Source organism: Taudactylus pleione, unplaced genomic scaffold (genome assembly GCF_031769625.1).
Source record: "Taudactylus pleione unplaced genomic scaffold, aTauple2 ptg000078l, whole genome shotgun sequence".
Taxonomy (NCBI): domain Eukaryota; kingdom Metazoa; phylum Chordata; class Amphibia; order Anura; family Myobatrachidae; genus Taudactylus; species Taudactylus pleione.
The window spans coordinates 3,174,815-3,201,640 of record NW_028284480.1 but is presented as its reverse complement, the minus strand read 5'-3'; the positions used below and the strand labels follow the sequence as shown (position 1 = coordinate 3,201,640).

At 42.7% G+C, this 26,826-nt stretch overlaps 1 long non-coding RNA gene across 5 annotated transcripts in view; it reads left to right on the top strand.

Moving 5' to 3' along the window:
- Positions 1-770: 770 nt before the first annotated feature.
- The window catches only part of LOC148532380 (uncharacterized), a 143,709-nt gene continuing 117,653 nt past the window's right edge, over positions 771-26,826 (top strand). For 4 of the 5 annotated variants that reach the window (XR_015877730.1, XR_015877729.1, XR_015877732.1 and 1 more), the window contains exon 1: positions 771-849. This is a non-coding gene — a long non-coding RNA (uncharacterized LOC148532380). The remainder of the gene's footprint in view (positions 850-26,826) is intronic. The other variant, XR_015877728.1, reaches the window with a different exon arrangement.

Here is a 26,826-nt window from a genome sequence, read left to right as displayed (position 1 = left end):
AAAGATACATGCGTGCCGTGACCTTTTCCGGGGCGTGTCTCTTCCTGCTTCTGCAATTCCCTATGCAAGAAATATGACTCTGTCATCAGTTCCTGCTGCAATTGCTGTTGTAATTGGACTCACATTCTCGACTTTTATTTTGCTTGCACTCAAATTAATATCTTTTCATGCCCATATACAGTATGGTATGTTCATGCTTACTGTATCTTCTATTTAACTTAACTTTATAATTGTAACTGTTTCTCTGTGTCACCCCTTAGAGGTACCCATATGAACAAAAATAGTTTTGTTTTTATAATTCCAGTTATTCTATTTCAAAATAAAATGGAATATGGTATGTAATAAATGTTATTTATTGAATTTTGTCTATCCTTTATATAGGCGATATTATTAAAACAATTTTAATTTACACACCATTGTCCTCATGATCTTTATTTGTCCCGATTTCAACTCTACTCATTGTAATTTAGGTAACCAGATGGTATTATTTATGCCCATGCAGCTAACCAGGTATCCCTGTCTTTAAGACCGTTACTGCTGACATTTACCTAATGCAATCTAGATATGCAAATACCTATCAGCTGCAGTTAATAGAATCTGCATCATTTATAAATGTCAACTGGACACTGACCAATCATCATCCTCCCTTTTGCTCTCCCTATTTTTGATAGGCCAATGCATCTGCCTGTCTAAAAGAGAAACTTCCTGATTTGTCGCACTAACGAATATAGACTGAGCAAAGCAGGAAGTCTCCTTAACTAATCCCAGTGAACAAGCCAACGAGGTGAAATGCGCGTCGCATCCCCCTGGTGCCTCGTGACTGCGCAGTACGGGACACCTCAACACCAGGTCTTACACTTGTTACACACTGTGCCACTGCCATTATTTAAATGGAGAGACATTTACAATGCTGTTCACTCGTGGCCGCTGACACTAGGAATCAGGTTGGACCCTCCCTCAGTATAGGCATATTTGTAACATTACCTGTGGCAGACTATTGAAATGCACTGTAGACACCTTATAATTTAATTAGCACTTAGCTATAATTGACAAACCTTAAAGCACATGCACTTTTTCGCGGATGAAGAGATTTGGCATTTTTGAGTGGGACTATTAGTGCAATATAAGATAGGTGACTGCACCACAGATAAACTTCTGCAATATTTCATGTGCCTTTGTTTTTGGTTACATAGCACTTACACTTTACATAGGTCAACACTGACCCTGCGGTCAAAGTGACCCATCTAATTGATGTTCCACTAACCTATGTTACTAACTATATCAATGTGTTATGAAAATATAACTATATGAATTCTGGTATATGCTTTATTACTTGTGACCATAAGTCTGTGCACCTGTATTACTAACTATAGACCACAGATGCCTTTACTGTCATATGAAATGTACCTATGATGTGATTTAATTAAAACACAGGTTGCACTATACTAGGATTGTATTAATCTCATTGTTACTAGTCTATACCCTCCCTATGGTTATCATACCAGCCTATTCTCTCATTAATTGGTCCAATAACCGGAGGCAGGACATTTAAAAGTAGAAATTAGGGCTTATGAAGGGAACTACAGTTGACTGTTGTTTCAAGGGGTGACTGCAATAATGGATCTCTCAATCTTTCTCCTCTACAAATGGTAAGAGAATGAGCAGCAGAGTCTGTATCCGTTATCCCCAACTTTTTCCTTTCTCTTCACCTTTTCATTGATTACAGTGCTTTGAATCAGAAATAATTATTGTCATAAGATGTGCTATTCACTCTATCTTGCATCATAGTAGACTCTGATGTTTTTTTTATTCTACATTTTTTTTGTTGTATTGTGTGATATGTGTTTGTCTTTATATTTCGCCATTAAGTAATCTGGGTTATTGCAGTCTTGATTCCTTATATAAATATATATATGTAGTATGACATTACCCTTTGTCGTATGTCTGCGGTTTGCTTTGTATTAAAAGTTACAGTATGTTTTAACTAGGGGTGAGCGGGTTCGGATTTCTGAAATCCGAACCCCCCCGAGCCCCCCCGATCCGAGGCCGATCCGAGTCAGGCTCGACTTTTCCCGCCTGACTCGGATCTGAAATCGAGGCAAAACGTCATCATCCCGCCTTCCGGGTCTCGCAGGTTTTGGATCCTATATAAGGTACCCGCGTCGATGCCATTTTCTCACTCGGCTGTGGACAGTGAAGAGGGAGGGTGGGAGTTAGGGCTGGCTGGGCTGTGTAGTGTAGTGCAGTGTAGTGTTGTGCTGTGCTGCGCTGTGCTGCTGTTGTCCATAGTGTCCACTCCTCCAAAGTCCATAGGGGCTGGCTGGACTGTGTTGTGCAGTCAGTTGTCCATAGGGGCTCCAACGTCCTGTGCAGTGTCCCAGTCCTAAAGGGGTGCTGTAGTGTTGTCCAGGGGGTGCTCTGTCCATCAGGGTTGCTCCCCCCAAGTGTAAAAAAAAATAATATTTTTTCTGTGTTTGTGAATTGTGTGCACAGTAGCCGCACGTGCATCAACAAAGTAGTGCCAAGCCTGCGCCTGTGTCATAAGTAAAGTGCCGACTGGCTTGACCGTTAAAGGGTGCTGTAACCCCCAAAGTGCACTCCAAACAAATAAAAAATATTTTCTGTGTTTGTGAATTGTGTGCACTGTGGCTGCACGTGCATCAACAAAGGAGCAGCGCCAAGCGTGCGCCTGTGTCCCATAAGTAAAGGGCCGGCTAGCTTGTCCATTAAAGGGTGCTGTAACCCCCAAAGTACACTCCAAACAAAAAAAAAATATTTTCTGTGTTTGGGAATTGTGTGCACTGTAGCCGCACGTGCATCAACAAAGTAGTGCCAAGCGTGCACCTGTGTCATAAGTAAAGGGCCATCTGGCTTGACCGTTAAAGGGTCCTGTAACCCCCAAAGGGCACTCCAAACAAAATAAAAAAATATTTTCTGTGTTTGTGAATTGTGTGCACTGTGGCTGCACGTGCATCAACAAAGGAGCAGCGCCAAGCGTGCGCCTGTGTCCCATAAGTAAAGGGCTGGCTGGCTCATTTCTTAAAGGGTGGTGTAACCCACAAAGTGCACTAGTCTTCAACAAAAATAAAAAATAATTTTCTGTGTTTGTGTGTGCCTTAGCCGCACGTATATATCAATATAACATAAAAGGAGGACCAAACTTTCTCCGATAAAAATATAATAGGGAAAGATCAAGAACCACTTCCTCCTAGTGCTGTTGCTGCTGCTGGGATTTGTTCATCATCCCAGAGAGGAAGTAGGAACACCACTACTTTTACTAAACAATTGACCCTCCAACAGTCCTTAGCGAGGAGGATGAAGTACGACAGCAGTCATCCTGAAGCAAAACGTATAACTGAGGCCTTAACTGTTATGTTGGTGTTAGACCTGCATCCGGTATCCGCCATTAGTGCAGTGGGATTTAGAAAATTGATGGATGTAGTGTGTCCCCGGTTCCAAATCCCGTCTAGATTCCACCTGCATCCTCAAAGCAGCAGCGACAAGCGTGCATCTGTCTGTTAAAGGGTGGTGTAACCCTCAAAGTGCGCTCCACAAACAATAAAAAAATTCTTCTTCTTTTCTGTCTTTCTGAATTGTGTGGGCTGTAGCCGCACCTGCATCCTCAAAGCAGAAGCGACTAGCATGCGTCTGTCTGTTAAAGGGTGGTGTAACCCCCAAAGTGCGCACCACAAACAATAAAAAATGTTTCTTTTTTTTCTGTCTTTGTGAATTGTGTGGGGTGTAGCCGCACCTGCATCCTCAAAGCAGCAGCGACAAGCGTGCGTCTGTCTGTTAAAGGATTACATCGGTGACAGCATCCAAGTAGGCATATCAGACAGTCCGTACATGTACTGGCAGGAAAAAGAGACAATTTGGAGGCCCCTGTACAAACTGGCTCTATTTTACCTGAGTTGCCCCCCCTCCAGTCTGTACTCCGAAAGAGTGTTTAGTGCAACCACCTAACCATGTCAGCGAAAGGCGTAGGAGGTTGCTTCCACAAAATGTGGAGAAGATGATGTTCATAAAAATGAATTATCAACTCTTCCAGTGAGACCAGCCTCCATAACGTACAGAGGGACCTGTGGTGGTGGATTCCAGCGGGGACGAATTAATACTCTGTGAGGATGAGGATGTACACAACACTGAAGAGGGTGAGGAATCGGTGAATGAGGAGGATGAGGACGACATCTTGCCTCTGTAGAGCCAGTTTGTGCAGGGCCAGATTAATTGCCAGCTTGTTTTGTGGGGGCCCAAACGAACCAATCATTTCAGCCACAGTCGTGTGGCAGACCCTGGCGCTGAAATGATTGGGTTCTTAAAGTGTGCATGTCCTGTTTATACAACATAATGGTGAGTGGGAGGGCCCAAGGACAATTCCATCTTGCACCTCTTTTTTTCTTTGCATTATGTACTGTTTGGGGCCTAGTTCTTCAAACTGCCACCCTGTCTGCCACTGCAGTGTCACTCCTAGATGGGCCTCGTGTTTGTGCCGCCCACTCATGTCGCTTAACATAGTCATCCAGCTACCTCGGTGCAACCTTTTGGACATAAAAACACTATTGTGAGGTGTGAGGTGTTCAGAATAGACTGGAAATGAGTGAAAATTAAGGTTATTGAGGTTAATAATAGCATAGGAGCAGAAAAACCCACAAATTCTGTGATTTTAGCTGTTTTTATGCTTTTTTTCAAAAAAATACAGATCCAAAACACAAAACCCAGAACCCAAAACACGGAAGGGTGGTTTTGGCAAAACCAATCCAGATCCAAAACACGAAGAAAGATCCAGATCCAAAACCAAAACACGAAAAGTGGCCGGTGCACACCCCTAGTTTTAACTTACATTTTTTTTTTAACTGAACCTAAAGAGTACACCCTTCAAGAGTTCTTGTGTTTGGTGCCTCTTTTAACCAACACCCCCTTTTTTCCTCGACAGAAAAATAATTGTCTGAGACTTGTGAGGATAAAAACTAACTGTATTCCTCTCCAATTTATATCTTCTTGTGAGATGGTGGATATATAAAGTTGACCATTTGTAGTGTAAAACATCTGAGCTATACCTGCATGGTTAGTAGGAAAGTATTTTGGCCACATGTGTATTGCTGTGTGGCTTGCATATGTTGCTGATATATTTAAGATTTAAGATCAGTTAAAATGCAATATTAAGAATGGGGTCTCATAACTTATAAGCTACTCCATATAGTTGTAATTGCACAGCTAATTGTATATTTCTCTACACAATTCATCCAATTTACTCATATGAAGATAATGTATTATGGTCATTGATGTAAAGAGCTGGTGTAATATCCTAATGTTCATTCTAGCACCCTGCACTTGTCACAACCTGTGCAGTTCCTCTTTCCGGCCTGGGGGGGTCTCTCTCTGCTGTGGTGCTTCTAGTACACTCTGGTCTGTATCTCAGCAGTTTGTTGCATCAGCTGAGTATGTTAGTAGCACCAGAGCAGAGAGCGACACCCCAGGCAGGAAAGAGGAACTGCACAGGCTGTGACAGGTGCAGGGTGCTAGAATGAACACTAATATCCTGTAATATTTTCTGTATGTAAATTCATCTTATTGTATGTAACAGTTTGCTGGTATTTCAAGTTATGGGATGTAACTGTATGTTAAGCTCCGTCTCTTCAACCAATAATATAAACAAGTTTTAATATTGCAACAAATTGTGTGGTTACTTATTTGAATGAAACTGGGAAAATTAATATTATGTCCAATGTTCCAATGTACTAGTAATTGCTTTTATATGCACCATTAGGGTTATGGATATATAATATGTTGGAAAATACTATGGCAGTTATACATACAATAACATTGAAGTTGGTTTCCCAAGTAGGCCCATACTGACTACCAATACTTGGGTGGAGGAACTGATATTAGGGTACACCACTTAACAGGCCATTAAGGGTGGATACATCCTAGACAAAAAGAGAGTTGGTAAGCTAGGGTCCCTTTATGGAGTAAAGGGGAGGGTTACATGTACAATATTTTTGTAGCTGGCCACATGACGAGCCCTCAGAATATTATGGGCTGAGGCTGTTTTGGAAAAGACTAACCCTATTTTGTAAATGTTCTTTCAATTGACTGAGTGAAGGCTTTATTTCCTTTATTGTGTATAATTGTTCTAGATAATTACAAACAGTTACAATGTTGTATTTCTGCCAAAAAAAAACATTGCAATGGACTTACAATTAGAGAAGCTGAAGCTATAAGACCCAGTTTATTCAAATTGTACCGAATTGTCCTAGTTCAACAAACTCAAACTTTTGGTTGAACCACGCTTGAAAGTATTGAAATCTGTTTTTAGTTCAACCACAATGGTAAGGATGTTCCAACTGAAAAGATCAGACAGGAAATTAGTGTTTGAACTCACAGTCTACTAAGGCTCCGGTGGCTGGCTAGCCACATCAGTCGGCTGCCGGCCACCAGGGAGAGAGGAGGTGGCCCCGCACGGGGAGTGCACACGGGCCCCCTCCTCTTTTAAGATGCCACTGCCCCCAGTGTCTGTCAGGAAGGCAATGAATGGTAGGGGAAGGGGAGAATAAAGGAAAGTGGAATAGACAAACAAAATAGTAACTGCTCCTGCAGAGCATGCAAGTGAAAAGCATCTTTATGTCTATAAAGTAACATATGTACAATACTAGGGGTCTGTGGCAGTGGCAACAGATGGATTTTGAGAACAGCAGGTAAATTACTTTAGTGTGTTAAGTGTAGATAAAATGATTATCATATAGCTATGATTTGCATATTGCATACACAGCGCTATGCAACTCTGAACAAACATTATAATAAGACAAGACTGGATGTTACCAAACAGACACATACACAAGAATGCTCTACTTCCAGTCTTGATATAATAGAATAGTTTATTTTAAAGATGCAGCTCTATTTCTATTTAGTAATCTAGAGATGCAACTACAGATAAAAGATCCTATCTATGAAGGAGAAATGCTGTATGTGTTTGATCTGAGCAAGCAGAGAAATCATAGGAAGTGCATTCCTATTATATGATTTACTTGTCATTCTTCTGAGCAATCCTATTAAAGGGCCCACACTGGGAGACCAGCCTGGAATATTTATATATGCACTGACCTAAGTGAAAGAGGGCAATCCCATTTTTTCATTGTTTGTTAGAGAATAAGCAAGTGCCAGATCTAATTTCCTTACTGCAATTGGGTTATAACCTTGAAATGATAAAGCTGGGTACTCCAGAGGAAAGCTGTAGAAATGAAAAAAGCTGTATCTCTGTTATCTCAAGCCACTTACTTTAGCTATGTTGGATCTAAATGTCAAGTAATAGAGCAGTCACACCGAGCTGCACCTTCTATGATAAATTAACAGTGCAAATCTGTATTTGCAGGGAACAGCCTGACTCTACTTAAGGAGCAAGCTTGTAACAGCTCTCTTAAAAGATGTTCACAAATTAAAATGTTTATCATGAAAAAAAGGACTTCTTCATTATTCCGAAGCTTAATTGTGAAAATTTGTTAATTTCTAAGAAAAGGTCAAGAAATCTTTTTGGCTATGGAAAAAAAATAACAGTTGAAATGCTGCATGGTCCAATTATAAATATATAGATGTCACAAACTATGAAGCAGTCTAGCTGAAAACATGTACTGTAGGTAATTTGTGAAATGCAAAATGCACTCATAACCACAGTGAGCCTAAATTAGCCTAAATTTTCCCCAGGGCACACAGGTTTGCAGAGCAAAATGACATTAATTTCATTGGTTCATCAGATTGTACATGCAGGGTGAAGTCATTCTTAGTGAAGTACAGATTGGGAGCACCAGAGCACTGTAGAAAATCGAACTATAGAACAAGAATGTGGAAATTAGATAATGGGAGCAAAGGACACATTTTCAGAATGATTCAAACTGCTGAAAAGGACTTAAATTTAGCCCCAGCTCAGAGCTACATTAGCATTATTTATACCTATGTTCCCTAGGACTGCTGCGCATTAGACACAATAGTAAAAACACACACATACAATTTTTAAATACATATTAATTGTATAGATATACTGTAGTTACAGTGTTGGCAGTGGCATACCAATAGTGGGTGTAGGGTGCGCCCATTAGGTTTACTTACCTTGTGGCCGATGCATATACAGAACAGTGAAGAAACCAATGAGAGAATAGCATTGGCAGGATTTTACCGGAGATATGCGCATGACTCTTCAGCACATGTGACATTCCATAGGGCACAGGTTCTCAAACTAGGTCCTTAGGACCCCAAACGGTGCAGGTTTTCCAGGTCTCCTTACAGAATCACAATAAAAATAATTAGCTCCACCTGTGGAACTTTTAAAATGTGTCTGTGAGTAATAATACACCTGTGCACCTGCTGGGTGACCTGTGTGGGGTCCTGAGGACCAAGTTTGAGAAACACTGTCATAGGGAATGCACCCTGTCCTGAGTGTTGGACTCACCCTCTGGGATAAAGGGGAAATCCCAGGTAAGCCCTACTGACTGTGAAACCCCTACTTTTACACTTTGAGGAAAGAGCCCAGGTTGTGCACTGCTCTCCACACCCTTAAACTTTACAACAGAGATATGATGTTGTGTTATTATATATTATTGTGTGACTTTGTCAGAGAGGTGCAAAGAAGATAAGCTGTCAGGTAAGTGAGGACTGGTGAGTAAGGGGGTAGAGTTAAGTGGTGAGAATTGTGGATGAGTCGGGGTGGGGTGAGTGGTGTGAACCAAGGAGAGGAAGGGGGTGCAGAGTAGTATGAACATGGGTGGATTTGAGGTATAAAAAAGTGGGAACCACAATCTCTGTATCTAATACCTATAATTTCCACTGCCATCCCCATACAAATGTTTAAAATCTTGGGAATGGGTATGATATCCTGGTTATTGGGATGCCGCTGGTCACAATACTGACAGCAGCATCCCAAAAGCCAGCATCCCAACACCCATAGCAAGTGATGGTGAGTATTTTCCCTACCTCCTACCCTAATCCCTACCCTAACCCTCCCTCCCTGGTGCCTAAACCTAACCTCCCCTTCATTGTGCCTAAACCTAACCTCCCCCTCCCTGCACCCTAAGCTTAAGACCCACTCTCAAGTGCCTAAACCTAACCTCTCCCTCCCCGCATCTTAATCCTAACCCTCCCTCCCGAAGCCTAACCCTCCCTTTAATGCCTAAACCTAACCCCACTACCTAACGCTACCCTCCTCCTGTACCCAGATACTTACCCTTTTGGATGTCGATGGCCGGGCTACTGTTGCTGGGATCCCGACCTGTCGGGATTTAGGCGCCTCTCGGGAATGTAACAAAAAAATAAAATAAAAGCATTTCTAGAAGCACTTTGGATTTTATCACTGTTTCACATATATATGGACAGATAATATTAAAATCAAGATGAGTCTGATTTTCATTTTTCTTAAATTATAACATTTAAAACTCAGATTTCCATGATGATAAGACATGTTAATTGGTTTATCAACTAGAAGTTCCATATTTTGTGTCCTAATGACCATGTTTGTTGATGGTTGATAGCATTTTCTATTTTAGTTTTTTTCTAGCAAGATCAAGAAAGAGGGGGAGAGAGAAGCTGTGAGAACCAGGGAGGAGTATGGGAAGAGTAGTTTGGTCAGAATCAACTTAAGAGGAGCAGGGACTGGCAAATGAGAATCAGGGAAGAGGAATGAGGGGCAGAGCAGTGAGAACCAGGGAGGAGGAAGGAGGGGCAGAACCGTGAGAACCAAGGGAGGTGGAAGGAGTAATGGAATAGTGAGAACCAGGGTGGAGAATGGAGGGACAGAGAAACGGGAACCAGGAAGAGGAAGGAGGAATGGAGCAGTGAGAACCAGGGAGGAGGAAGGTGCGGAAGAACAGTGAGAACCAAGGAGGAGGAAGGAGTAATGGAATAGTGAGAACCAGGGAGCAGAATGGAGGGACAGAGAAATGGGAACCAGGAAGAGGAAGGAGGAATGGAGCAGTGAGAACCAGGGAGGAGGAAGGAGGGGCAGAACAGTGAGAACAAGGGAGGTGGAAGGAGTAATGGAATAGTGAGAACCAGAGTGGAGAATGGAGGGGCAGTGAAGTGGGAATCAGGAAGGAGGAAGGAGGGGCAGAGCAGTGAGAATGAGGGAGGAGGAAGGAGGGGCAAAGCAGTGGAAACCAGGGAAGAGGAAGGAGGGATGGAGCAGTGAGAACCATGGAGGAGGAAGGAGGGCCAGAGAAATGTTAACCAGGGAGGAGGGAGAGATGAAGCATTGAGAACCAGGGAGGAGGAAAAAGGGCCAGAGAAATGTTAACCATGGAGTAGGATGGAGGGATGAAACAGTGAGAACCAGGAAAGGAGGAAGGAGTGTTGAAGTAGTGAGATCCAGGGAGGAGAAAGGAGGATAAGAGCAGTGAGAACCAAGGAGGAAGGAGGGCCAGAGAAATGTTAATCAGGGAGGAGGATGTCGGGATGCCGCTGGTCACAATACTGAAAGCAGCATCCCAAAAGCCAGCATCCCAACACCCATAGCAAGTGATGGTGAGTATTTTCCCTACCCCCTACCCTAATCCCTACCTTAACCTCCCTCCCTGATGCCTAAAACTAACCTCCCCTTCCTTGTGCCTAAACCTAACCGCCCCCTCCCTGCACCCTAAACCTAACCTCCCCTCTAGGGCCTAAACCTAACCTCCCCCTCTCCACACTTTTTAATTCTAACCCTCCCTCCCGGAGCCTAACCCTAACCCTCCCCCTAATGCCTAAACCTAACCCCACTACCTAACACTACCCTCACCATTTGGGATGCCGATGGTCGGGATACTGGTGCTGGGATCCTGACCTGTCAGTATTTAGGCGCCGGTATTTAGACTGTCAGCATCCCGCACGTCGGGATGCCAAAAACACCCCCTCTTGGGAATGTGACAAAAAAATAAAATAAAAGCATTTCTAGAAGCACTCTGGATTTTTCACTGTTTCTCGTATATATGGACAGATAATATTAAGATGTAGATGAGTCTGATTTTAATTTTTCTTAATTTTTATAGCATTTAAAACTCAGATTTCTTTGAAGATAAGACATGTTAATTGGTTTATCAACTAGAAGTTCTGTATTTTGTGTCCTAATGACCATGCTTGTTGATGGTTGATAGCATTTTCTATTTTAGTTTTTTTTTAGCAAGATCAAGGAACAGGGGGAGAGAGAAGCTGTGAGAACCAGGGAGGAGTGGGGGAAGAGTAGTTTGGTCAGAATCAACTTAAGATGAGCAGGGACTGGCAAATGAGAATCAGGGAAGAGGAATGAGGGGCAGAGCAGTGAGAACCAGGGAGGAGGAAGGAGGGGCAGAGCAGTGAGAATGAGGGAGGAGGAAGGAGGGGCAGAGCAGTGAGAATGAGGGAGGAGGAAGGAGGGCAGAGCAGTGAAAACCAAGGAGGAGGAAGGAGGGGCAGAGCAGTGAGAACCATGGAGGAGGAAGGAGGGCCACAGAAATGTTAACCATGGAGTAGGATGGATGGATGAAACAGTGAGAACCAGGAAAGGAGGAAGGAGTGTTGAAGTAGTGAGAACCAGGGAGATGAAAAGATGATCAGAGTAGTGAGAACCAAGGAGGAGGGAGGAGAGCCAGAGAAATGTTAACCAGGGAGGAGGATGTCGGGAGGCCGCTGGTCACAATACTGACAGCAGCATCGTAAAAGCCAGCATCCCAACACCCATAGCAAGTGATGGTGAGTATTTTCCATACCCCCTACCCTTATCCCTACCCTAACCCTCCCTCTGTTGTGCCTAAACCTAACCTCCCCCTTCCTGCACCCTAAACGTAAGACCCCCTCCCCGGTGCCTAAACCTAACCTCCCCTCTAGGGCCTAAACCTAACCTCCCCCTCCCCGCACCTTAATCCTAACCCTCCCTCCCGAGGCCTAACCCTTCCCTTAATGCCTAAACCTAACCTCACTACCTAATGCTACCCTCCCTCTGTACTCCGATTCTTACCCTTTGGGATGCCAATGGTCGGAATACTGGTGCTGGGATCCCGACCTTTTGGGATTTAGGCACAGGTATTTAGACCGTCGGCATCCTGCATGCCGGGATGCCGACTACACCCCCTCTCGGGAATGTAACAAAAAATAAAATAAAGGCATTTCTAGAAGCACTCTGGATTTTATCACTGTTTCTCATATATATGGACAGATAATATTAAAATCAAGATGAGTCTGATCTTCATCTTTCTTAATTTTTATAGCATTTAAAACTCAGATTTCTATGATGATAAGACATGTTAATTGGTTTATCAACTGGAAGTTCTGTAATTTGTGTGGTCTAATGACCATGCTTGTTGATGGTTGATAGCATTTTCTATTTTAGTTGTTTTCTAGCAAGATCAAGGAAGATGGGGAGAGAGAAGCTGTGAGAACCAGGGAGGAGTGGGGGAAGAGTAGTTTGGTCAGAATCAACTTAAGATGAGCAGGGACTGGCAAATGAGAATCAGGGAAGAGGAATGAGGGGCAGAGCAGTGAGAACCAGGGAGGAGGAAGGTGTGGAAGAACAGTGAGAACCAAGGAGGAGGAAGGAGCAATGGATTAGTGATAACCAGGGAGCAGAATGGAGGGGCAGAGAAATGGGAACCAGGAAGGAGGAAGGAGGAATGGAGCAGTGAGAACCAGGGAGGAGGAAGGAGGGGCAGAGCAGTGAGAACCAGGGAGGAGGAAGGGGTAATGGAATAGTGAGAACCAGGGAGGAAAATGGAGGGGCAGAGAAGTGGGAACCAGGAAGGAGGAATGGAGCAGTGAGAACCAGGGAGGAGGAAGGAGTAATAGAATAATGAGAACCAGGGAACAGAATGGAGGAGCAGAGAACTATGACCAACTATGCAGTGGGGAATTACAGTAGCATTAAACTGACAGTTCCACTGATTGGACTATTTGCCTTCTGTACAACTCACACTGTTTTATCAAATTAAACCAGATACACAGGCAGAGTTTCTGCAAGTGCCCTTTCTAACATGGCCCATGCTCATTCTACAGTCAACAGGTGTATACTAGAAAGAGAAGTCAGATTGAAATTGCAACAATGATAATAATACAGAAAGCTGCAAGTAAGATTATTTGCAAAGGTCAACTTACAGAAAATAAGAATAAAGTCTACCTTGTACTTTCATCTTTACTACTATAAGGCAAATGGAACAAGTCTGACAGTGCAATTTTATTTTCCGTTATGCTCTTAAAAAACAGGAGACAGCTAAGGATCAAGATTATATAGTATACTAATATTTACAGTACAGGTTGAGTCTCTGATATCCACAATGCTTGGGACCAAGGGTATTTTGGATAACGGAAAATTCTGTATTTTGGAATATTTGCAAATCATAATGAAATATCTTGGGAATGGGACCTACATATACACACACAATGCATTTATGTGTTATATACACCTTATACACACAGCCTGCAGGTCATTTTATACAATATTTTCAATAATTTTGTGGCTCAAACAAAGTTTGTGTACATGCATGAAATTCAGTTATATTTCATATACACCCTATACACAAATCCTGAAGGTAATTTTATACAATATTTTTAATAATTTGTTCCTTAGACAAAGTTTGTGTACATTGAACCATCAAAAATCAAAGGTTTCATTATCTCAGTCAAGCCAAAAAAAATCCGTATTTCGGAATATTCTGTATTTCAGAATATTTGAATATGGGAGACTCAACCTGTACTTCTATAGCACCAGCATATTCGGTTGCACTTTTGAATAGACATTATATAGTATGTAACCCAGGGCACAATGCAGAAGGCAAGTTTCTGATGTCCCAGAGACCTAATGCAGCATTCTTCTAATGTGATTAATTGCATTAAAATCATACAGTGATTATTCTTATGAGTCTAATGCAACTAATAATTGTCCATGTGGCCCTAGCCTAAATGTGATTTTACCAGATTTATTACATAAGATTAATTGTCCACTCCCCAAAAAATTCCTAAATTTTCTATAGTATATGAACATCTCCTGTACTGTTATCACTAATAGCAGCAGTGAGGTCGGCAGGTTGGAGCAAACCACCAAAACACAATGTATTAGATCACAATTTATCCTGTTGTTTATTTAAACAGTGGCATAAAGTCACCAGAATTAATGATCCTTATACCTCCAGTATTTGTTGTTAGTTCCAGTCAGTTTCTGTTTAGAGCATGGCTTGAGCAAAGCACTCCTCTGAATGAGGTATACACTGCATGAGCCAGAGCTAATTTTAGGATGAGTCACAGTCTTCATTAACCAAGGGGTAAATTTACTAGAAGTAAAAAAAAAATGTTTGATCGTTTTTCCTACGGTTGTGTTGTTTACTAAAGCTAAAACAGATTAAAAAAGGATCAAATTACTATCTTTAGAACACTTTAGAACATCGGACCAACTATTGATTATTTACATAGGCAAATATACAAGCCATAGATTTACTAAGCATGGTTTTGCAAACCAACCATAAAACGAAGACCAACCTACCTTACCAATAGAGCTGCCTGTGGCTGGCAAGTTTGGATGAAGCCCTTCAAAGATCACTATGATCTGAGCAGGCTTTGTTTGCTAGACATGTATGGGGACAAGCTGATTTGTCAGGTTGTGGCAATTCCCAGGGCTGGTTGTCCTTGTGAAGCAGGATCCCATTTTTTGGGGGGTCCCCACATCCCTAGGGAATCCAGTTTGGTGCTGGTTGACATGCGACCCCCCAAGCTGCATGTCCCCCTGCAATTGCATCAACCCCCAGGCTGGTTCAGCCTAGGGCTGGTTGTTGGAAAATAGGGGGAACCCCATGTTGTTTTTTCCCCCTGTTTTCCAATACCAGCCTAGGCTCAGAGGACCGGGGCTGGTTATATATTTAAGTATTGAATTTTAACTGACAGCCAAAATCAATGCTTAGTAAATGCTGTATATTTCATGTCCAAAACCGCCAGCTATGCGCATCAGTTTCTATTTCAAACCCTAAACCGATGCTTAGTAAATTTGCCCCTGGTCTAATAAAGAGATTTTGCTAGAATCAGACATAACAGTCCAAGCCTAATAGATTGCTAATTTCTGTAGTTATGTTGATATACTGTCACGAGTTCTAAATGTTATATTTTGTTTTTCTTGACATTACTGAGAATTACAGTTGAAAAATAAAGTTAATAAGATATGTTTGTTTTATTTCAATTAGCTTGGATCTAAGAAAACAAATGATTCAGGCTTGTTATAAACAGAAGCACAATTATACATACACCAATACCTCCAGGTACCAGGTGCTTAGCAAAAATGTCGACTTGTTATCTTTGTACAAAACAAAATTAAATATCATGTGCACAATTAAAGTTGTTGCCTGAAATTTTGTCTTAGCATTCATGTTGACCAATGTCCGAATCTAATTCAGGACAGTTTTTTACAATTTGATATAAGTGGAAACATAAAAAACATAATACTATCACGCTTTTAAAACATTAAGATGACAAGTTAGTGTTAGTTCATATAAACATTCTTGCAACATTTTACTACAGTTGCCAAAACACCTCTGTCAATCAAATAAGAGTAGTAATAATTACAGGTCAGACGCTGGAAAATCTTTGGTCTGAACTACGGATTTACTGCTCGTGTAGCTACTACAAGCCCTGTACTTTTACTTATTTGGGTACTATTTGGTGTTTGTTTCATACAGTAATCACTTTTTTAAATTTATTTTTTCATAAATGACACTGGGTAACTTTTCTTGTTTTTTTCTCATTAATTTTTGTCTTGCACAACAAGAGAAAATCATTGAACCATATTCATTACAACCACCATATGTCTCTGCTCTACAACAGCCTTTTAATGGGTTTAGTATTAACATAATTCCTAGAGTTTTCATTATAAGCACTTCAAACCCATATGGCTTGGTATTAAACTGGGACAGCAACCCTATAACATCATTATAGCAGTGGGATAATTTGGGAGCTTCAAGTTATCCATAGATAGCTCAATGTATAATTTATTCACCATAGGGCCTTAGGGCTTCTATCCACTTTCCCTTATAAGTGCATTTGAGCTTTGATACACTTGCAAGTATTTACCAGTAGTAAACCTACATTGGGAACAGAGATTGCTGTTGTGTTCATTATCGTACAGTTTATTGTCACCAGTGATGAAAAAAGATCAAGGTGGAAGAAGCTTTTGTAATTTCTTTGCACATAAAAATTTCCTTTGTATACAAACACACACATAACAGAAATGTACTAATTTATTTGGGATTTTGTAATTTTACATGACGCCGGCTCGTACAATCTTTTAATTCACTTTATATCTAAAAATAATATATTTTATGTGGTGTTTATTGGCATGGAAAAATGTTTTCTATTCATTGCTTGGAATATAAATATACATTTTTGGAATATTTCTTAACCAAGATGAAATACAAATATGTCCGCATACACCTATCCTCAAATCGTACCAAATAGCCCCATTTGGCAAGCCATGAAAAATACAACTAAGCCATGACATGCATCTTTTTCGCTCAATAATTTACTCAATTTGCATTTTTTTTGCACTGCTAATGCAATAAAAGCACAATGTATGCATAACCTGTGCACCACTAATGGATCTGTGTGCTATAGATGCTAATCTGAGAAAATAGGCAAGAGACCGGGAAATGGGGACTGACCCAAGCCATGCATACTGCCACGAGCATTGTGGGAATTTACACTGCCACAATTTAGAGAACAGTGCAACTCTTAAATCCCCAGTACACTACAAGTCTGTTAATGTGTTGCTAAAATGGGGTTATGTAGTACAGAAAAGATGCAAAAGTCCAAAACTAAATATAGATGGTGCAGTATCAAAAATTATAGGTGAATGAGGACAAATTACATTGGCTTTTCATTTAATGCAACAGCCATATTTTGTAATATACTGTACTTTCATTTTTGTTTCTTCCTTTCTATTTACCTAGAGGCATTTTGTTAAGGAAGTGTGAAGCATGATGTCACCAATCAGACAGAATTTTGAGCAAATATATAAATCTTTATTGACCCAACAATGTTGGGTCCTGATAAAGAAAAGCATAGTTGCAATAAGGTAACAGATTTACAGGAACTAAGAATTGTACACAGGTAGTGAAATCACAGAAATAAAAGATTGCGCACTAGAAGTATAATATTGAACACTAATAACAGTCATAAATAATATCTGGGGATTACAGGCTCATAGTGAAAGCACAGCAGTTGATGATTACACTAAGATAGCAAAGTCACAGTAGCTGAACATTGCACACTGGTAGCAAAGTCACAGTAGCTGAAGATTGCACCTTGACGGCAAATTCACAGTAACTGAACAGTGCACACTTGGGGAAAAGTCACAGTAGCTGAAGATTACTCACTGGAGCAAAAGTAAGTAGCTGAATACTACTTACTGGTGGAAAAGTCACAGTACAGTAGCTGAAGGTTCCACACAGGTAGCAGAGTAAAAAAAAACAATCAGCAGCATATAAAGGCATAAATAAGCAGAAAAGACTGTACCTATGATATTAGAATTTGCATAGTGATGTGAGTGAAAAAAACAAGGTCACAGAAAAGCCAAGGGATAATGGTTTTGCCAAAATTACCCTCAAAGGTTTTGGTTTTGGATCTGCTAAAATCAGCTAGACTCATGTATTGTTGGCCTATTTTTGTTCCTACAGTATTATTGACCTTAATAACATTATTTCCAGTCATTTCCAGTACATTTTGACCCCCCTCACAGCTTGCAATCTTGTTTTCACCCATATTGGCCAAAGGCTGCAGTGAGCTGGCTGACTAAACTAAGGGGCAGAGCAGTGGCACAAACACATGGCAGTTTAAAAAAAATATTCTGTAGCACATCTAGGAAACATAGTGGCATTACAGTGGCAGGCAGGATAACAGTTTAATATAAACTATATGATGCTATTGAATGTTTTCATTAATCAAAACTAGATCAGTGACTCTAGGTCAGCACAGGTAAATGGAGGTAAAGCATTGATTGATTGATTGATTGATTGCTTTACTATCTGTGAAAGCATTTGAGCACTGAAAACTTGCCATTTGCATGCATTTTGTTTTATGGAGAATGTTTTCAAAATTAATCTTAACTGGACCCTCTTAAGTGACTACCTTTATTAGATGTTGAAGTACTATGACTGGCACCAGTTGCTGCTCCTTCTCTTCTAGTGACTAATCCATGATTGGTTTTATTTTTGACACCAGGACAGGAGTAAAGCTACTGTTGTTCAACTTAACAGCTACCACACCAAGTGATTGTACACCAAACAATGTGATAGAGAAAGGATCATTTTTTTTTAAACCAGCTAAGAAATTATTTTTTTACACATGAGAATTGTTTTGCAGTGCAGATGATATGGGTAGGGTGGGTTGAGGTAGGGCTGGAAACCGCCACACACCATTGCTTACACTGGAAGGAAAACAGACTCTTCAAATATTTTTTTGCAGTAATTCTTTTTTTTACACAAACACTGGCAATTGTTTTCATGCACTAGGATGAACAGGTATTCTTTGTGAGAGCTGTTTTGTGGTGCAGATGAAGGGGGAATACCACTGCAGAACAGTGATGTACACTACGTCACTTGTCTGAACACACACTTTTTGAAATACACAAATCTAGGACTTAGTCACTTTTACCCTGTCCGGTGATGCTTTACCAAGGTGGACTATCCGTCTCCAAGAGCGCTATCAAAACATTTCCTGAGGTTCATGGGTGCAGCCACATTGTCTCTGATCAGGTGAGTACCAGTATACAGTCTCTATCTGTCTCCTGGTTTCACATGACCACTTCAGCCTATCTCTGACAAGAGTGCCCTATTTAAGTCTGCACCTGACACAAGCACCTTGTCGGAACAATGTGGTTCTTTTCCTCCCAGAGATCTCACTTACCAGTAAGTGCTACCTTTGATCCACTGCCTGAACCTGTGCTGATGGACTCCTGCAAGCTGCTGTCTGTGAGCTACTACATTACCTTTGCAGTCCTGACCTGTATGCTACTTCCAAGCCTGCACCTACCAGCCTGTGTTTAAGTACTGCTTCCAGTCCAGATCTACTACTGATACTCTCACTGGTCTAACTTTGGTCCAAGACTGCGGTCTCACTCCAGCTAACTGTTGCTATTTCTGGTCCCACTCCGGTTCAAGCCTGCAGTTCCACTCTGGCACACAGCTACTCTCTCTGGTCCCACTCTGGTTCAAGCCCTGCTGACTGTTGCTCTTTCTCTTCGGGTACACTCCAGTTACTCTGCTGCTCTACATCTAGTCTCAATTCTGTTCAAGCTCCGTTTCCATACCAGGTACTCTGTGTCATGCTCCGGACTATTAAAACCACTTTCTTATCACACCGGTGCCTGTCCAGGATAGCACAGAGGTCCACTCACACTGCACATAGCTCCCGGCTGGTGCTGAGGTCTGTCTGTGCTGCTCCTGCCCGGCCACTCAGTGTCCTGTTACTGAGCATGGAGATGGCTCTCCACAGCCTCTTGCTCACAGTGTGTCTTCCAAAAATGATGGCACACAGACTGAATGCCAGAGTTCCCTCCTAAACAACAGTATGGATGCAGCCATGTTGGACTCTGTCACCTAATGCTCTTCCTCCACTCAGAGCGCTGCTCCCAGACCAGCTGATCACAGCATTCAATCCCTGTGGATCTCCCCAATAAATTCCATTTCCAGACTGGCCTTTTTTGTCAGTACAATGTCGCTTCTTGCTGGAGTTACAGCTTAGTGCTGAGCTCCCAGGTACTTTGCATCTTAATGGTCCCTGTCCATTATATCCAGTTCCTCTATCTGGTAAACGAGTCTCCTATACCATCTAATCACCTTTGAGCTATACCTGTACCACAAGGACCGGAAAGGTGTGTGAACAGACAATAAATCAATTTTATCCCATACTCTCCATCAGGGGTGTATCTAGGGATCCAAGAGCCCCTGGCAATGTAATGTACTGGCGCCCCCCTACCCCCCTTATGCCGTGTCCCCAGTAGTAATCCCCCAGTAGTGATCCCCCTATGCTGCATTGCCCCCAGTAGTAGCCCCCCTATACAGTGCCCGCAGTAGTAATCCCCCCTATGCTGCATTGCCCCCAGTAGTAGTCCTCCCTATACAGTGCCCCCAGTAGTAATCCCCCCTATGCTGCATTGCCCAAAGTAGTAGTCCCCCCTATACAGTGCCCCCAGTAATAGTACTCAGTAGTAGTCTCCCCTATACAGTGCCCCCAGTAATAGTACCCAGTAGTAGTCCCCCCTATAAAGTGCCCCCAGTAGTAGTCCCCACCTATACATTGCTGCCAGTAGTAGCCCCCCTATACATAGCCGCCAGTAGTAGCCCCCCTATACAGTGCCCCCAGTAGTAGTCCCCTATACAGTGCCCCCAGTTGTAGACCCCCCTTTACAGTGCCCCCAGTAGTTGCCACCCCCCCTAAATTTCCTCCAGTAGTGGCCACCCCTACACAGTGCTCCCAGTAGTGGCCACCCCCATAAATTGCCCCCAGTAGTGGCCACCACAATACAGTAGAGGGCACCCCCCCATAAAGTGCCCCAAGTAGCGGACACCCCTATTTCAGTGCCCCCTCGTGCCAGGCTTACACACACACACATAGAAAAGGGGGCCCTAGACTGCACACCCTGAATATATATATAATGGGAGGTGCTACCTGTGGAGACTATTGTTGCAAACACAAGAAAAGAAAGTACAAGTGCACAACTCCAACATTACTTGGACTCATATCAATTAAGTACTTCAATTCATCAACATCGGTCTCAACCGATCAAGTTCATCAATTCATTAATATCTCACTCATATCAATTAGTTTTTCTATTCTTTAACATCGGTCTCAAACTGATCAAGTTCATCAATTCTTCAACATCGGATTCAAATCCATCAAGTTCTTCAAATCATCATCAGTCTCAAACCGATCCAGCTATCAATCCAGCGTCATCGGTCCCAATCCAATTCTGCTCATTCATCCAGTATTATCATTTCCAGTTCTCATTCCAACCTACTGTTTAATAAAGACATTCCATTTTTGTTCTCACCTTTGGACCCATCATCCTCTGTAGCTTCTTTACCTCCTCATAGCAATACATGAGGAAGTCCTAGTTCAAGCCACCCAGATTTACTCACACCTTCGAAGTCTCCTCTTAAGCCTCCCATGGCTGTTCCAGCCCAAACTAACCCTCAGACGTGACACTCTGCAGTTACCTCCTACTGGTTCAAGCCCATGGATCCATGTCTGCAACATCTGGTCCTTATCCTATTCATCTATTGTCAAAGTCTTCAAGCTTTTCTGCAATTCTAGCCTGCTTATATTCTGAAGTCTCCTGGGCATCTCAAAGACTCTGCTAGTGTTTCTAGTGCCAAGTCTTCTGCCACAGTGACCTCATCTATTTGCAAGTCCCCTGAGTATATCTCTCCTGCTCACTGCAGGTTCAAGTGGACTTTAACCTCACTATACTTCAGTTTACTCCTGTCCTGCATCATATTGCTTTTACTCAGCTTTGCTGCTCCTGATCTACTCTGGGACTCAATACCATCGGTACCTGTATCGACAACAACCAAATTTATGGATTCCGAGTACTGGTTTGATTCTGCAGTCAGTTCGGAATTCAGATTTAAAAACTGAACTCGGGTTTTGGATTGCATGTAAGTTGTAAACATGTGCAAACATGTCCAAATTGCTTGTTTTTAGCTGTTTTTTTATTATTATTTTAATAAATGCAGATCCAAAACCAAAACACGTGAGGGTGGTTTTACAAAACCAAAACACCAAGATAAATCCGGATCCAAAACAAAAACAAGGGGGTCCACACACATCTTTTACTACAAACAATAGGGAGCTTGAGAAAGCTTTTTTAGCATGCAGTCATATCTCATATCATTTTTTTTTCAATATCTGTTTATTAAGTTTTTGAAGTATACAAAAACAAATGGTTGACAGCCAACTGTAAACACAGTCCAGAATCACAGTACTGCACATAACAGAAGAGGAGTTTATGACCTCCAACTTACACAAAAAACATTCAAGAGACCATGTCAAAATTGTAAAAATAGGCTGGAGCATGGAAATCACTTTTGTTAAGTATTTGTCCTTTTTGGCTGATATGTGCTTCACATTTCATATACGTATGCCATTACTACTTATGTTTAACATTTGAATTTTGCTTCTCTAGTTTTCATTAAACCTTTTAGATTGTTTGATAGAAACAGCTCTCACATTTTTTTTACTCTCAGGATAACATAAAATGAGGAATTTAGTTTGAATTCACTACTGGGGAGATAAGTGTAAACTCAATGGGGTAAATTTACTAAGAATCGAGATAGGTCGAGATGACCATCTCGGGTGACTTATTCATTTTTTTCCTGCTTGCAAATTTACTGAAGGTAAAGCCGGGTGAGTTAGAGAGAGATTTCTCTCATCTCACTCGTAAAACTCGGGTGAGATAGCAATCTCGAATCAAATCACCATTGAGCCAAATCGGAAGTACTTTTCACCTAAAACATACATCTCTCAAATTTACCAAGAATTGGGATGACAAGCTCGGGTGAGATAGGAGCAAACTCTCTGTTAAAATCATTTTTCAAACTCTCAACCCCCTGAGCTGCGAGATGGTCAGAAACATGCACAAATCATTGTGATTTGTGTATGTTTCTTTCTGTAACTGGTTAAAATAGGGTTAATTTGAAAAAAAAACAGCCCCGGACTTGGCAACTAGTTCTGGTTCTTAACATTACAGGGAACAAAATGTGTAGAGTTCCACTGTAATTTAAGAACCAGCACCAGGCACCAGGGACAGAGCTGGTTTTAATTATACGGAGAAACAAATTGACGTGACGTACCCCGTATATTTAAAACCAGCCCTGGACCCTTTCTAATGGGGGACTGATGCCACAGCCAGGGGTGCCCTTTCACCGGGCACCCCCGGCTGCAGCATCAGCCCTGACCGTTAGTCAACCCAGGCCAGGGATCCCTGGGGAGTTGAGTACCCCTCCAATCAGGGCCGGATTAAGGCTTGTAGGGGCCCCAGGGCAACTAAGTTGCGGGGAGGCCCGTTCAAGCCACACAGAGTTGAGCCCAGCCCAGCCGTGGCCACAGTAGCAGTCTGCCCCAGCAGTGCCCCCAGTAGCAGTCCCCCCTCAACAGTAGTCCCCCCAGGAGTAACCCTTGTAGTAATCCCCCTCTATGCTGTGTCCCCCAGTAGTGATCCCACCAGTGTGCAGTGCCCCCAGTAGTACCCCCAGCAGTGCCCCTAGTAGTCCCCCCAGTAATCCCCCCAGCAGTGCCCCTTGTAGTACCCCCTGCAGGGCCCCTAGGTAGTAGTACCCCCCAGCAGTGCCCCTAGTAGTAGTACTCCCCCAGCAGTGCCCCTTGTACTACCCCCTGCAGTGCCCCTAGTACCCCCCCAGACACACACACAAAAAATAAACAACTTCCACTGACTTTAATCCCCGCTACGCCGTCCGGCGTCCTCCTGGGCCGGCTCGCTCTGCATGATGAGAGAGACATCATGGCATCTCTCCCATCAGCCACTACGGGAGCTGGAAGACAGAGGCTTCGGCAGTGGGAGCAGCAGCCGATGAGAGTCTGACTAACTCTCATTGGCTGCTAAAACAAACACACAGCTGCCGGCACCGGCGGCTGTGTGTTTGTGCTGTGTAGTGCGGATGGCACTTATGTGCCGTCCACACTACTGCCCTGCTGCTGCATGCAGTAGAATGGCCGCAGCTGCAGAGCGTCCTCCTCCCGGGAACAGGTGCCGATGGCACCTGTTCTCGGAAGGGTCACACCGACTCTGTGTGGGGGCCCTCTGTGTGTGGGGGCCCAGGGACGATCATCCCTGTCGCCCCCCCTTAATCCTGCCCTGCTTCCAATAAAGGGGTACCCCTCTCCAGGACACCTCTAGCCTAGGCTGATAGCCCGGGGCTATCCCTGTCACCCCTGGGCGGTGGGTGGCAGGTTCATAGTGTAGGTGTAGTGTAAAATTAGAATTAACAACATTGTCTTTACAGTGGAACTACAGGTCCCTGCAAGCCTCCCCCACATGCTGGTACTTGGAGAACCACAAGTACCAGCATGCGGGGCATTAAGGGCCTACTGGTATGTGTAGTTCACCTGTGAAGAAATGTTTGAAAAAACACAACACACACCATGAGAATAAAGTTTTATTACATACATACACACACATACTTACCTGCTGCCAGATGAGATACTAAGGAAACCAAACACTTGTGGCTTTAAGACACATACCAATTAGAGATGAGTGGCTTGGTTTTGGCTTGGGCCTTCCCGTCAAGTTCAGATCTCATAATGAGGCAAAGTTGTCCCTGAAAATCATCTCTTCAGACAAGCTTATCATATTTCAGAACCACCCACATAATCTTCATAGCTTCCATATCTAATTACATCCACTTTCACAGTCCACACATAGGGGGAGATGTATGAAGCGCCAAAGTGGCATAAGCGCACGTAATGTGCGCTGATAACGCTTCTCCACCATGTATGATTGAGGGCCTGGGCGGTAAATGACAGGGGTGCTATGCGCTCCTGTCATTATCAGTGCTGCTATCTACAAGATAGCAGCGCCGTTAGCCCGGGCTATGTGTGAACGGTCAGTTCGTCTGACTGTTCCGCCCGCTACCGACAGCTGCAGCCAGGAGATGCCCTATCCCCACAGAAGGGACAGCGCTATCCCTGTTGCAGGGGCTGCCAGCTCCAGGGCTGCACGCGGGATCTCACAATACTTGCGAGATCCCGCGCATACTCAGTGGATCTGGCCGGGACTGTGACACAGCACATCAGCTCTAGGCTTTGGGCTCTAGTGGGGATCGCCGGAGGGGGAAGTTGTCACTCCCCCGCTGCGGCTGATGAGATGTTAATACATCTCATAGTTAATACTTCCTGCCAAACATTAAGTGCCGCTATAATACATCTCCCCCTATAACCTCACACATTGTCTTTCTTTCACATCCTCCTTACCTTTAGCCCACATTCCTGTGTGACTGGATCATACAGCCCACCAAGAAACTCTGCAATCTGGCTGGACAAAAATGTAATATGTAGCACCTCTCCTTGTGTATCAATGCCTATTTCCCTATAGATTATAAGTCTGCAAGCAGGGCCTTCTTACCTCTATGTCTGTCTGTTATTATCCAGTTTTGTTCTATTAATGTTTCCAATTGTGAAGCGCAAACGAATATGTTGCGCAATATAAGAACCTGTTAATAAATAAAAATAAATAATCTTTCATGGACATCTCAGCACAGATGTCCATGAAAGATTATGTTTTGCCTCGTTCTCAGCTTTAAACTCGGCACGAAGATCCAAGCCTAAACCAAACCACTCATCTCCATACATATATTTACACACATGGAACAAATAATTATTAAATGTTACACCTATAAAAAATGTAATCACACTTTCTAACAATTGTGGGAGCCCAATTTCTTTGAAAGATAGCAGTGTATGGGATGAGGTGGAGATGATGATATCTGAATGGCTGGCCTACACTTAGGAGAGATACAGGAGTCTCAGTTATATCAGATCCAGGACCTGCGCTGGCCCCGCACTGACACAGATCTCGTGTGGCCCTGAACGCTCTTTCAGATCAGGAGTTAGTAAAAAATGTTTTGTTTGAATCATGCCAACCTCTTGGAACTCTAGGAGCATGTAAGAGATGATTTAGATCTCATGTCTGGGAAAAATTAGGTGGTGTCTCTGCTACAGAAATTACTGTGTGCACTTTTGCTTTATGGGCGCAGGTTCTTTTCAATCTATGAGCTCAGAAGTGTTAGGGATTACACAAGTAACATTTTCTAGTCATGAATGACAGTAGCAAGACCTAATGGTAGCCTGTTATAGGATCTCTGGAATGCCAAACATATTGGGCACCATATACTGCAGATGTGTTCTTTCTAAACGTTCCTAAAATTGTGCAAAATATTATTTTATCTCAGTGCCACAGTACTGGATATGTTTGTTTTTTTCATTGAGACAATGCATGATATTGGTGTAATTTTTTGGTTATAGATATACAGACCCCTGCACACAGGGGCATTTTATGAGAGGGAAGGGAGCCCTTGTGCAGACTAAGTGTGGGCACCCCCTACTCTTGCGTGGTGCAGCGGCGGCTGATGGGTGCAGTACATTCTGGCTTAGTGTCAGAATCCACTGTGCATGTGTGGGTCTCTGGGAAAATGGAGCCGGCGTCATTTTTCCAGGTACAGCAGTACTGCGCATGCACAAAACACTGGGAAAATGGTCGCCAACATTTTCCCAGTATTTTCTGCTGACTTGGCGCTGCAGAGCAGCAGTCTGCAGACAACGATCAGGTAAGTATAAACACTAAATGGGTGCACAGTGTTCGGTGTGAACCCCCTGGACTCAGGGGCCCATGTGCACGGGCAAACCCTGCACCCATTATAGACATGCCCCTGCCTGCACATCACAAATATAACTAGGAGAGTGATAGACCGCACCTTTGGACATTTGATGGGTAATTCTGGTGTCTTGTCAAATACAGTGGGTTCTCCTCTAATCAACTGAAAAGGTTGGAAATATTGTGGTGATTTGCTGTATGGTAGATTATATATCCCTAATGAAAGATAGGCTTGACCAATGTGCAATAACAGTGTACAGTAGTGATACTTGGGTCATTATTCTATCATCTTATGGTATGTGGTGAATAACAGGGGGTGGGGAGGGGACCAAACAGACAAACATTCATCAAAGATATTTTACATACACAAGTCTTTAACCCTCTTTCTTTAAGTAAAAACAAAATAAGCCAATGTTTATGACCATCATTTTTTTTAGAATGCCATGAGATCTTCAGGACACTTTGGTGGAGTTTGTGGA